A 10,511-nucleotide genomic window follows, 5' to 3' on the forward strand; every position below is an offset into this window, starting at 1 on the left:
ACCATAGCTTCAGAAGGCTCCGATATCCCCCGAGGTTCGTCGAACTTGTGCTGATAGACTTTGTTAGGTCAGAGATTCAGTTCAAGGGCAATTAGTGTTCCTCCGCCAGAGGCAAGGTAAAAAGGGCCAGTCAGGCACAAATCACCAGTTCAGCAGTTACCAGATCAGTGGCCCTTATCCACCCCACCAGTGAACAGTCAGGTTGAGATCTCAATTTCTACTGCAGGGATAGATACCAGTCAGTTAGATGGATCAGCAGAACACATCAGGGATGGAGGCAATGATGCGTCAACTTCAAGAAAGTATGAAACTCATGCAGCAAGACGCTGCCCGTCAAGCGGAATTTGCCAAACAGTAGGCTGCGATCATGGCCCAGCAAGCTGAGCTAATCACCAGATTGCAACAGCAAAACGGAGCATCTGCTTCGCATCAAGCTCCCTTCCCATCAGTAGATCCAATACCCAGGGAGATGCCAAATGTCCAAGAAGGTACGGACATTCCGACAGGGCCGGCTCCGCCCCCAATCTTACCCCAGCTGTCTAAAGCACCGATCAACCTGCCGGATTCCCCCTTTGAGTTCGAGGTAGACCATACAGCGTTGAAGTTGAGCAAGCTTGAAAAGTTGTTCAAAAAATCCCAGGGGGTAAAGTCCATCCCGGACATTGAGGACGGGTACACCGACGCAGTTGTGACACTGCCGGACAGGTTCAAGATGCCTCACATCGACCGTTTTGACGGGTCAGGAGATCCCATGGTCCACCTGAGTTTGTTTTCAGATGTTCTGCGCCCGATGGGCTTGACAAGATTACAGAAGCTTTCCTTTTTTGGCAGGACCCTGTCGGGTATTGCGGCCATCTGGTACGCCAAATTGGAGGATTCGGTGAAACGAAACTGGGATGAAATGGCCGAGGCCTTTGTTGCGCAGTACTCCTATAATACGCAAATCGAGGTCACAATCTGTGATCTTGAGACAACAAGGCAAGAGCCTAAGGAGAGTTTTTCTTATTTCGTAGCCCGCTGGAGGGCCAAGGCTTCAATGATGACCCTGAGATCTACTGACAAGGACCAGATCAAGATGATTGTGCGCAATCTCCAGCCAAAACTAATACAAAAGATGATTGTACTCCCCTTCCCTACCTTTTCTGATCTGCATGAGATGGGGGTACAGATTGAGGACGCTATAAAGCAGGGCCTTCTTGACCAGGAGAAAGAGCAGCCCAGGAGGGCATTTTCTCGCAGTTCAAATGCGACCACCAGTGGTGATGCAGCTGCAAGATCTTCGGATGTGGGCATGGTTACCACCACCGTATCAAAAACAGCTACCCCATTCACCGGTGCGTCCGGAAGTAGCTCACAAGGAACCAAATACCCACCTCGAGTCAAGAGGGTTTTTACCCCACTTCATATGCCTTTGTCAAAGGCTCTAGAGGTCTTAATCCGGAAAAGGCATCTGAAACCGTTGGAACAACGCCCCCTACCCGATCCTATCCCTGCAAAACATGATCAGACTAAGTACTGCGCCTACCATCAACAAACTGGTCATGACACCGACAGTTGCTTTCGTCTGCGCCATGATGTACAAGATCTGTTTGACAACGGGGTCATTGCCACACCAGGTCCTACAAAGCCTATCGGCACTTAATCAGTTAAACTTGTGGGGGATAATGTGATTATGTGATCAAGGGATGAACCACCTGCGGGCGGCGCTCAGTTTACTCCTGATGTGGCGTATGGCACGCACTGTTTCGAGCATTTGTGAATGCTAGTTTTTGTACTTTCTGACTTGGGTATTGGGTCAGTCTGTTGTTTTGTATATAGTCAGTCTTTTGTACTGAGTCAGTTAGGTCTGTCTTGTTGTATCGAGTCAGTCCTGTTAGAGTCGGGTGATTTCGAGGGTGTTACCTCGGGCATCACTTGCTTGTTTTCTATTTGTCTTTTTGTTTTCTTTTGAGCCTGTTTCTACCAGGGAGCCAGTAACACCAAAAGATTTGAATGAAACAGCAGTAATTTTTACACTCCTATGTTCGCTTCTGCCGTGTGCCAGTTGTGCCGGAATTTGAATGAAATGGCAGTGCATTCCACCTGCTCTCTTGTGCCTTGAAATTATTGCATTGACCTAAGTTTTCAAAACTTTTTTTTGAACATTGCGATGAAAACAAAGAGGGAGGAATTCCTCGGAATTTGCAAAAATTTGATCAAACTAAGAGAAAGAGAGGCGTGCTAAGCCCTTAATGAATGAAATCATGCTTGTTAGTGTGAGTACTGAGAAAGACCCTATCTTTGATCTAGATTGGTTCTACACTATCTTTGGTGCGATCGATTTGTCGCTTTCTTAAAAACTTTCAAAAACAAAATGTTTTGCGCAGTCTTGTGAAGACTTGTGTGGAATCGCTCTTGAGATTGTGCAGCCTAGGGTCGCTCTCAGCCTCAAGATTCAATCCATTTGTTTTCGAACCTTGGACCCATTCAGAACGTTCAACGGTCAACCGCCATGTGAGGCCTGTGTGGCCAGATTTGAAATAGCCCTCGAACAAGAGACACCAAAGTCAGTTCAAGAAGATCAAACCTCATCAGAAGAAGCTTGCAAAGCTAGAACAGAAGTACCCCTCGAACTAGGGGCAAAGATATCAGACATGCTCGAAGAGCTGAAGATGAGTCCTCTTGCAAATCAACAGCCACTCTCCTAGATACGGATGGCTTCGAAACCCTATAACCATTTGGCATGGACCAAGCTACACTTTTACCCTTGAGAGGCTCGCTGGGCCGAAAACCTGGAAGGGCGACCCAGGCAAAAGTTAGAGCAAGAAAAAGAACAAAAAAAAAAGAAAAAGAAAAATGCAAAGAACAAAAGAAAGAAATGAAGAAAAAGAAATGAAAAATTCTAAAAAAAGAAAATCAAAAAAGAAAAGAAATGAAAAGAATTGAAAAGAAAATAAAAATAGAAGCTCGCAAGGTCGAAAACCTGCAACAGGCGCCTTGGCAAAAGTTAGAGCATAAAAATGAGAGGTTAATACCCGAGTGTACCTTAACCCTGAACTACGTAAGGCTTGATTCCCATCTTTGGGATACGTAGGCAACTTCACCTTGAAGTTCAGCCATAAACTTTCCCCGATTAACTTTGTCCATTTTGACCATCTCGGTCATCTTTATCCATCAACATTTATCGCGATCTCCGGAACAGTGCTATTCAGACTAGGGGCAACTTTCCGTTGCCGCGACGGTGCAGAGCAATCCAGACTAGGGGCAACTTTCCGTTGCCATGCGGTGCCGCGGTACTCTTCAAACTAGGGGCAACTTTCCAATTGCAGGGATCTGGGGCTGTGAATCTCAGTGACAGATCTTAGGCGTGTCCAGTTCTGATCCATATCGAAAATGGTTTTGAAAAGTTTTAATAAAAGTTGACTTTGTTCAAGTTAATCTCTTTACAACTAAGACCATTTTTGGACCCAAGCGGAAAATTTTCAGTACCACAACCTTCAATCTCATTGATTTCAAAACAAGAGTTCTCCTACTCTTGCATACAATCGAAGTTGCTTTTTATTACATTCATAAAAAAAACTTGAAAGTACTAATAAAGCAATAAATTCGGGGCATAGTCAAGTCCAGTATCCCTGCGCCCCCTCCCAAAGCTAGTCGAAGCCTCTGACGCCAAGCTAGGGCCAACCTGCGCCTCCTCGTTGAGCCAATCCAAGCACTCGTCAGACAAAATGCAACTGAAAGTGGGAGCAGGAGCCAGGAGCTCTCTAGTCCTCCATGTTGTGGCATATCAGGCAAGCTGTGCACCTCGGACTGGGAAAGCAGCCGGGTACTCAATCCCCTCCGGTGGGCAAATCTGATCATGACTGAACTGGCGCAGGAACCGGAACGGAAAGTAGAATACACAGTGGGTTAGACCAATCAACTGGATCCCGATCAGCCGGGACATGCTACAGCTCATTGCTGGGAGATTGAGCCAAGGACAACGCCAAGCAATGCGATCTGCGGACAAATTGCACATCCAGTCAAACCACCACCTTTCGTCAGGGACATCGACTAGGCGCTGTCGAAAGAAATAGCCTCGGGCTGAGTAGGCAGGGCAAGAGTCCACAACCTGCAATTTGTCCATTAATCATACCTGGGGGAGGGATGAAAAATGAGAGAATAAAGAATAGAGAGGTGTACGATGAGAGAAAAGTGAGAAAAGGGTTTTATGAGAAAAAACCGAGCCTGAGGGCTGAGTGATGTGAGCAAATACATATGTAAGATTGGGTGGGAAAACATTACCTGCAGCAGCAGTGGACTCCCAGCAAATCTAGTCGTCTCCTGGCGATAGACAGAATCCAAGCCCATCAGTATCTCGGCCAAGGTCATGGCAATGCAGCTCTTTCCTTCTCTCAAGCCTTGAGCAACTTCAATCAGACGAATGCTAGCTCCGCCGAAGCCCGGGGAAAGCAGAAAGTGAGACAACAGGCATAAGCAAAGGGCGTGTTGCTGGAAACCTTGCCAATAATGGTTGCTGCGGTCACCGGCGTCAGAAAAGCGATAGATCAAACCGAGGACATCCAGTTCCCCATTACAGATCAGAGACCGAGCATCATGCGCGGTGAGTCCACACATCCGCCCTAAAGCCTAGGCGTGGCCAAAGCGGAATTGGGGCAAGATCTCTTCATGACATTCAGACTCCATCAAAACCTGAAAATCTTCAAAAGTTGGACATACCTCTTGACCGCCGAAGCTAAAGACGTGCGTCACCGGGTTCCAAAACCTCGCCGCGGCATGAAGGAAAGGGAGATGTAGCAGAGTGCGGCTCAGCGTGAATAGTGCATTCAAGCCGAAACCCTGGAAGTTCAACTTTTCCGAGCCATCCAGAGAAGCAATCCAAGCTGTGAGATTTTCAACGAGAAACGCCTCCATTTTTGTGCAAAACTAAGATGAATTGAATCAAAACACGGAGCTAAGGCTTTTAAAGAGGGAAAAACACTATTCAGGGGGACAAGTGTCAAAAATTGGGCGGCTGCAGGGTTAAGTGGTCGGCCGGCCGCTTTTTCTGGCAAGCCGGCCACTTCTTGTTACAAAAATGGCCGGTGGCCCCCTCTCTGCAAAAAAACTGGCCGACCGGCTCCCAAAAGTGGCCAGCCATGCTCCAATGTATGCCTTTGGCCCTGTTTTACCCTCCGAAGAAAAGTTTCAAGCATTTCCATGCAACGGATGTGCCGAAGGCCTCTATTTCCCTCTGTTTTGGATGCGTTCCGTTGCCCAGATCGTCCGAAGTACACTTCGTTTTGATAAGTCTTGTTTATCAAGTTGTTGTTTTGCCTATCGAGTTGTTGTTTTGTTTATCGAGTTGTCGTTTTGCTTATCGAGTTGTTTGTCGAGCTGTCGTATTTAGTGTTTTTGAGGTGTTACTCTTTGTTTAAGCTTTTTTGTTTAAGTCTTGTTTATCGAACTGTCAACATTATTGCATTTTGTTTATCGAGTTGTAAACTTGCTAAGGTTTTGTTATATCTTAGAAAGTTAAGTTGTTGCGTCGGTTCACTACCTGACTGGGCAAAATGCACAACACACATTTCCATTCAATCTCATGCAGAATGATGCGATATGATGCTAAGTGTTTTAAATACAATACTTTTTTCAAAAGCTGTTTTATCCCATCATGTCTCGCTTGTTACAACATTTTACAAACTGAGGCACAAGTTTTACAGAAAATAAAACTGCCTGATAATGTACAATGTGCTACAACTACTAGCAAAAAGATAAATAAAACAGGAAACAGCCGCATCCGTGCTCTCAAGAGCAGTGATAAGAGGCCCTCTTCGTCCGCTTCTACGGAACAGACTCTCCGCCACCATCGCCATCGCCATCATCTGAATCGGAGCCGTCATCCTCGGGATCCCCCTCGACCTCGCCTCCACTCCCGGAACCAAGGCCGGAGCCGTCATCTCCATCAGCAGATGTCTCCGACTGACGGTCTGCAACCTCCTCCTCCTCATCCTCGTCGGGCTCCTCCTCCACGACATGTGCTCTACGCCTGCGAGATGACCCCTCCCCTCGAGAAGGCCTGGATGGCCCAGCTCCTCGGGAAGGCCTGGATGGCCCAGCTCCGTGAAAAGGCCCAGATGGCCCAGCTCCCCGAGAAGGCCCAGGTGGCTCGGCCTGCGGCTGAGCATATACCGGAGGCATCTGAGAACAAAGAGTTCAAATTAAATACATCAGTCCAAACAAGTACATCAGATGCAGATGCAAGTAAAAACTACATGAAGTGGGTGCATGAAAACACAGTGTACAAGCGGGGTGTATGTCAGATATGCTCTACACAAATAGCCTATCAATGCAGTAGAAATTAGCATGTCATCGGAAGTATGATAAATGCCAGAAAACTAAAGGGTACCTGGAAGCCCATGATAGACAACTATGCCTCCCTTCGCAAGACCATGCCCTCGAGTAAGGCCACCAATCCGATCACCTCCTCCATGTACTCTCTGGGTGGCTGCAAATACAAGCTCAAATCATCAGCAAATAAAGGAGTGTCTAAGTGTTTGAATGATAGATGAAAAGCAGTAGAACATACCGGCGGTGAGTCGGGATCAATGACATATCGATGACCGGGCATCGGAGGCTCTATCGGGATCGGAATCGGAGAGGTAGTCCCAAACTGCCACCCCATCAGCTCAGTCGACATATCCGGCCACCCAGGATGAGGAAGAGTCGGAGGAATCGGGGGAACTGATCTACCCCCACCTCTAGATGTACCAGCCCTACTGGTAGAAGGGGCGTCTGCAGCCCGAGCCTGGGCCTGGCTCGAGGATGGCATACCAGCAGACCTCCTCATCGGAGTGCGAACTCCCGTCAATGGAGGCATCAGGCATGTATGACGGTAAGTGGCGTAGTCCCCCTCCTCAATATATAGCAAAGCATCAGTGCCTAGCATAGCATTGACGACATCCTGGGAAATGAGTATATTAGCAATCCGCATGTCGGCTGAAGGTGCTGAGGGAGGATCCTGAGAAGTGTACCCCCAGACCTGACGCAAGAACCGCTCCCCTAGAAAAAAGGCCCTACCAACCGGCCCCTCGAATAGGAGCCTGTACCGGGAGGCACCCCACCCTCCGGCAAACTGGAAACGGAGACCCTCACCTAAGGGCGCCCAGGGCTGCCATGTAATCTGCAGATAACAGGTGCATAAACCAAGCAGGAATTGGAGATGTACAGGACAAATCAAAGATGAAAACAGAAAGAACTGAGAGTTCTGAAGTACCTCCGATGGGCGCACTATGTCGAAATACTGTCGCAGGTAAAGGAGAGACTCCCGAGGTCTTGGCTGGTGCCGGCCCTCAAACACAAGTGAGTACGGGGTCATGAGAGGTCCCGCTACCATCATCTCCGGGGCCAATGTCGGGAAATATGCATAGACCCACAACTGTAGAAAGCAAAGTAGAATGTGAAATGCTGAGGGCAAAATGCATGATACAGAGTATAAAGTGCGCCGTGTGTGCAATGTGCAAGTAATGAGGAATAAAAATGTAAATCAAGAGGGCAGAAAGTACCTCCCAGGCTCTCCAGTAGCCGCCAAGTAAGTCCCGCCGTCCGCGGGAAGTCGCGCTCATGTAGCAGTAAAGGGTGGCCAAGCCGACACCACCCCAGTCGTATCGCCTGACCTGTGATAGGTCCACCAAGGCACTCAGCAGATAGAGCCCAACGGTGTTCCCTCTATTGGCAAACAAGGTGGTCCCAAACAGGAACATCAAGAAGCCGCGAGCATACTGTGGCGCCTCATCAGGAGTCGCGGGCTCCATCTCCACCCGCCGAAAATGGGAAGAAAACCAGGTATATCGGACTCTCCCCGAAGCTCTGTCAACAGGCGGGCGAGTCCCTAGCAGATATATCCAAGCGGCCTCCCACTCGCCCATGTCCTCATCATATGGGATCGCCCAGCCTCCCACATCAAGGCCAGTCAACACAGCAAAGTCAAAGGGGGTCATAGTCATATCCCCAGTGGCAGAGAAATGGAAAGAGTTGGTGGTGTCCCACCATCTCTCCACCAGGACAACGGGACAGTCCAGCATAGAAGGGCCCAAACCCTGTCAAGTCGACCAAATCCCGAACAGCCTCTGGGAGCGCGGCATACCAGTCTCTAGCCGCGGTGGAGCCATACCCTCGCACGTTGCGAGAAGTCACTTGCATTCAGAATGAACACATGTTTCAGCATGAAATGAATAAAGTTGCGTGCGAATAAAATGAATAGGCTGCGTGCAAAGTAAAGTAAGCGAGCTGTGTGTTCACCATCAGTTGGGCTGTGAGCTCATAATATCAGTGTTTTGGGCTGTGTGTTCAAATCTCAATCAATCTGGGCTGTGTGTTCAGAAAATCAATTTGGGCTGCGTGTTCACCTTCAATTTGGGCTGTGCATCCTAAAAAATCAGTGTGTGCTGCGTGTTCACCTTCAATTTGGGCTGTGCGTCCTAAAAAATCAGTGTTTGGGCTGCGTGTTCAATCAATCTGGGCTGTGTGTTCAGAAAATCAATTTGGGCTGTGTGTCCTAAGAAATCAGTGTTTGGGCTGGGTGTTCAACTCTCAATCAGTGTGTGCTACGTGTTCACCTTCAATTTGGGCTGTGCGTCCTAAACAATCAGTGTGTGCTGCGTGTTCACCTTTAATTTGGGCTGTGCGTCCTAAAAAATCAGTGTTTGGGCTGCGTGTTCAATCAATCTGGGCTGTGTGTTCAGAAAATCAATTTGGGCTGTGTGTCCTAAGAAATCAGTGTTTGGGCTGCATGTTCAACTCTCAATCAGTGTGTGCTACGTGTTCACCTTCAATTTGGGTTGTGCGTCCTAAAAAATCAGTGTTTGGGCTGCGTGTTCAATCAATCTGGGCTGTGTGTTCAGAAAATCAATTTGGGCTGTGTGTCCTAAGAAATTAGTGTTTGGGTTGCGTGTTCAACTCTCAATCAGTGTGTGCTGCGTGTTCACCGTCAATTTGGGCTGTGTGTCCTAAGAAATCAGTGTTTGGGCTGCGTGTTCAACTCTCAATCAGTGCGTGCTGCATATTCACCTTCAATTTGGGCTGTGTGTCCTAAAAAATCAATGTTTGGGCTGCGTGTTTAATCAACCTGTCTTCGAAAAAGACGAAGACAGAGATGATTCGAAGCAGAGAAAGTCGAAGAAGATGAAGACAGAGAAGGAAGATTCAAAGAAAAAGAAGAGCAGTGAAGAAGAAAGACGAGTTAAAAGATGGACTTCTCAGGATGATGATGATGGTTCTGAGTCAGAAGAAGAACAATTGCATGACCAAAGAGAGGGATGCAGTAGCAACGAGGAAGCTAGCTGAGCCAAAATTAACACAGAGGGAGGAAGAAGAAGTGGTTCAGAGGTCTAATGCTTTGGAGGAAGATGGCATTGGAGCTATAAAGAAAGTTTCAAGGCAAGAGTATTTGAAGAAATTGAAGGAGCTCAGAGATTGTATAGAAGACGAGCAGTATCTATTTGATGGTGTAAAATTGACTAAAGCAGAATATCGTGAACTGAGTTGAGGGATTCAATGACAACGATGTTGCCCCTTACTATGGAAGCCCTGATGGAGAGAGTGCACCAACACATCAGGGTAGAGGAAGATGGGGCACGCACTGTAGACGTCCCCGAACGCCCTGGGAGGAATGAGTCCTGTTCCATTCATTTGGGGTTCACTACAGTTCGGACTCTCAAATTGTCACGGTTCTAAGTCTGAACCAAAGAGTCCAAATCCGGCAAATCGTTTTGAGAAAACAGATTTTTGAAAGAAGTGCCAAACATGGACTGCTTTGCCAGATACAGAGTCGCCATCTAAATATTTTATTTTGGAGAAATTTAGGAAACCTTGACTCGTTTGCCTAAGGCCACGTGTCCGTCATTACCAAAGTTGCCTCGGCTCAGGAACTTGGGTATGATTGGGGAAGGTCACTTTGTGAGCACCCCCGCTCGCCCGATCAAAGATCGGCCTCTACTACCATGATATCTAGTTTTGAAAACTTTATGCGTTCTTATTCCGATTATTAGCCTAGATTTACTATGTGATGCGCACAGCATACAAGTATAGACTGGATCGTCTGAATTTGAACAAAACATTTCATGTTTGTTTATTTTGAAAATGGTTTGATGGTGCTACCTGCAAGTAGACTAAGACGTGGATTTGCCACCCTCGGGTGCGCTTAGAAAACATGATTTTGCCACTATCTAGTGGGCTTTAAAACACACATTTGATGAATTGTTCCAATTCAAATAACCCAACCTTCACCCACAGGCATTCAGGCAGTTATATCACATAAGCAATTAGCCTCATGGTAAGCATGTTGTCATGGCAGTCACTCACACGCATGCAAGGATGCTAAAGCATAAAACTTACCGAGTACTCCAAGCCAAAACAGAAGCTAATTAGAAATCCATGCATGATCCTAACTATACAAAGATGCCTAATGCAACACATGCAAAAATGCAACTATAGCAGGCTCGGCTATTCTAAACATGGCATATGAAATGCTACAGCTAACACGTATTCAACTT

This window comes from Camellia sinensis, chromosome 1, assembly GCF_055761805.1.
Source record: "Camellia sinensis isolate YWXY chromosome 1, ASM5576180v1, whole genome shotgun sequence".
Classification (NCBI taxonomy): Eukaryota; Viridiplantae; Streptophyta; class Magnoliopsida; order Ericales; family Theaceae; genus Camellia; species Camellia sinensis.